General features: G+C 34.0%; 1 long non-coding RNA gene across 1 annotated transcript; it reads right to left on the bottom strand.

The window, feature by feature from the left end:
- Positions 1–309: 309 nt before the first annotated feature.
- LOC140875920 (uncharacterized) lies at positions 310–2,848 on the bottom strand. The gene is made up of 2 exons (XR_012148612.1): positions 2,280–2,848; positions 310–560 (listed from the first exon to the last, which is right to left on the bottom strand). It is a non-coding gene; the product is annotated as an uncharacterized lncRNA (long non-coding RNA).
- Between the last annotated feature and the right edge of the window lie 1,026 nt (positions 2,849–3,874).

Here is a 3,874-nt window from a genome sequence, read left to right as displayed (position 1 = left end):
CTTCGTCAGTGGCTTCTTCATGTCCACAGAAATCTTTTCTACCTTGATATTCACCAGTCCAAGCCTTACTCAAGTCCTTATCAGGTTGCTCCTCAACATCAATTACGTTATTTGTCTACGTCAAAATACACAAAGATGGTCAAAAACTGAAACGACTCTGACCTCTACTAAATAATAATTAAATAAAATACGGGTTTTCAAAAAAATTTCGGCATGACCTGACTAATTAAATAACAACCCACCTGACACAGACAACAAAGTTTTAAAGAAAAGAAAACATCCGACAATACTAAATAAACTAGACCGAGAAAAAGAAACGAGAACCCAAGAAATATTTTCGTTAATCAAATATCCCAAAGGTTAAATAGTTTGATAATACAAGCCCATAAACCATAAATAAATCCTTCGCTTACACTATCCAATCAATAAAATATTAAAATTTAAAGTAATAAAGATTAAACAATTAATGCGGAAGACTGTCATAGGTCGGAGGGAAGTGTCGTGCTCGTATTGCAGTCCGCTCGATAGTCATGCCCCTCGATCTCATGAAATAATCTAACCTGCACCAAGTAAAAGTAGTGAGCCTAGGGGCCCAACAAGAATATGGGGAAGATAACGAGTACTACATAAATACAAGCACAGGTAGATTAAAAATAACTTGTAATAAAATATAATTTTGTGCCCTTAACTCTAATAAATGATTTCTTAAATAATGAAGTGAACATGAATGAAACATATGCATGGCTAAGTCGAACATAAATAACTGAATAAACTGATTTGAACATAGTCATAAATATTTTGAACTTAGATCCATGAATTGTGACTCTGTGAATTTGATCATGATCATGGCTGCAGTGCACTATGCCTCAAGGAGGTCAGGTATTTTCCAACCCATCTTGCCCATACTTGGTAAGGGAGACCAAGATTTCTCTCAACCCCACATATACACGTAAATTTTGGTAAGGTAGGCCAAAACGTCTCTCAGCCCCACACATACACGTCAGGTGGTAAGGTAGGCCAGAACGTCTTCCAACCCCACACATACACGTAAATAAATATAGTCACAATCATCTCACTTCGTTCATAAAAAAAATACGTTCTTTCATACTTGAATTAGAGACTTAGCATGCATACGTAAATATGACGTAAATGTAAATATTAATCGATAATCATGCATATGACTTACACATAGATGATCGGGATGGTGATTTAGGAGACAAACCAAAAGGTGGGAAACTAAACCATAATTTAGCGCTTAAGACAAATTGGAGCGGTTTGCCCGTAAAATTTGTAACTTGCTCGATTCTTAATCAAAAGGGATTCCGCTTGAAACCACGACTCCATGACACTTCGAACTAAGTAGGAAAATCATCCACTTAATTTAATTCCTAAGCAATCATTTTACAAAAATCAGAATTCTGGGCAGCAGCCCTTTGACTTCAAAAATATTCTGCACCTTATTAAATCAAAAATCTAAAACTCGACCAAAAATTAACCGAATTAATTCTCGCTTGAACAAAAATCTTCCTAACATCTTAGACTAATTCCAGACCTGAGCCCTTGACCAAAACCCGAGTTTAACCCCTGTTTTAAAACCAGTTTCCGGACAGCCCCAACGTAGCCAAAATTCTGCTCATGCCTCACTTTTATACTCAATCAAAACCTTAGCCACAAGACCCCCAAGTTCCAAGCCACTAGTATAGGTTCAAGGCTAACATTTAAGCTCATCTTAACCCCTTAGAAACTCCCATAAATCATCTCAGCTCAACAAAGCAACAAAAACCGAGCCCCAAAAATGTTAGAAATTAGAATGCACCTAAACTTCATTCCACAAGCTACCTTCAAGTCATCCTAGTTGCTACCATGTGAACTACATATCATCCATGGTAGCTCTAAATCACCATCCAAATCAACACAACAAACAACAAATGTTCGAAACAAAACATGGATAAAAATCTGGAAATTTAGAACTCATGCTTATGACAACAAATCTGAAAATTTCGAACATCATGCTTATGACAACAAATCTGAAATTTCAAACATCATGCTTATGACAACAAATCTGAAATTTCGAACATCACAAGACCTTTATGACAACACCAATCAAATGCATAACTCATTCTATAAACCATAACAGCAAAGAAAACGATCCAACCTATGCAAGAGCTTCTGAATATTTTTGAAAACAGGGCACTAAAATTCTTGAATTAAAAGCATGAAATGCAAGCACATAAACTATAATAATCCACATGGTGAATAAAGAAACCCATTATCCTTGCCTAAGCTGCAGCAAAGTCGAAAGGTAGGAGCTCGCTTGAGCTGTGGCCGATTCGAAGTTGGGAATGAGCTGGAACAGGGCTCGAACGAAGGGGAAACGGTTGCTCAGCTCATTGTGGTGGAGTTTCGCCGGAGAAGGAAGAAAAATATGGGCCGTGGCATCGAGCTTGAAGGAGAAATGGAGATGAAGTCGACGGCAGATTCAGTGAGCTGATGAGAGCTGAAACCGAGCTCAAAAGCAACGAAAGCAGCTCGACCAGCACGCCATGGAGGTGTTTTGCCGGAGAAGAGAGATGGCTGGCGGCGAGCTATGGAGGAGAAAAGGGAAGCCGATGGCTGTGTAGGAGAGAAATGAAGAAGAAATCGTGTGGGTGTGTGTGTAATGAGGCGTGGGATTTGAGTGTAATTTGGGGTCTAGGGTTTAATCTTAAGTTATGGATAAAGTTGAATGTGTAAGTATAGGTATAGAAGTGCTACACTTTATTAATAGTGCTACTCACAAAATAGCAACTTAGGACTATGAATTAAAATGCACTAAAAAAAATACAATCTTGAAAATCCTAATTTAAAATATTAAATTTTATTTTCACTAGTCCGGGAATAAAAATGTTAATTTTCGCAAAAGTTAAAAATAATAAACTTTAATGCGCGGGAAAAATATAATATTTAGCCAATTAACACAGAAAATTAAAATAATTAAAATCATAAATATAGATTGATTCAGGCATGAAAATCCAAGAATTAAACACTTAAAATATTCTGATGTCACGACGACGAGTAAAATATTTAAATAACAAGTAGAGCGATTAAAATAATTTAAACAAACTAGACTAACGTTTAAAAGCAATTTAAATAAAAACACAACCGGAAATAAAAATCTTTAAAATGATTTGGACAATTAAAAAGGATTTAAATAAATAAGATAGACATTTAAAATAACTTAAAATAATTTAAAATAACTAACCGCTAAACTTAGGCTATTTAAAATAAATAAGTTGGACACTCGAAAATATTTAAACAAATAAGCTAAACAATTATAATTATTTAAAAGAATAAAGTAAACAATTAATTAAAATCATTTAAATATGCAAGGTTAAACCTTTAAAAATATTAAAACAATTAAATTGCATAATAAAAATCATTTTGACAAATAACCTTAAACAATTAAAAACATTAATTAAATAGTTAGTAAAATAAAATTATTGATTAAATAATAAAATATTTTATTAGCACATAATTCAAATAAAGAATTTAAATCAATTAACCCTAAAAATAATAATCCTAATATTTATTAAATTTAATGTATGTAATTTAGTAAATTGGATTTTAGGTGCTACAATTCTTTCCCCCCTTAAATGGAATGTCATCCTCGAAATTCAAGACTTACTAACTAGATTCGAATATCTTAGACCAAATCAACACTAAATTTTCTAACTTGCACCCACATGAGTTGGCCCAACTCAGCTTTCGCTGCGCAACTCTGATGCTTACTGCTATCTATATCATCAAGGAACTGACTATCTCTTATTGCAATATAAAATTTACAATTCTTGCATCTTCCCAAGTGATCTTATCATCTATGAAAGTTTATCACTCC

This window comes from Henckelia pumila, chromosome 1 (assembly GCF_033568475.1).
Source record: "Henckelia pumila isolate YLH828 chromosome 1, ASM3356847v2, whole genome shotgun sequence".
NCBI classification, from domain to species: domain Eukaryota; kingdom Viridiplantae; phylum Streptophyta; class Magnoliopsida; order Lamiales; family Gesneriaceae; genus Henckelia; species Henckelia pumila.
Note: the sequence above shows the minus strand (reverse complement) of the source record. Positions and strands in the feature narration are given on the sequence as shown.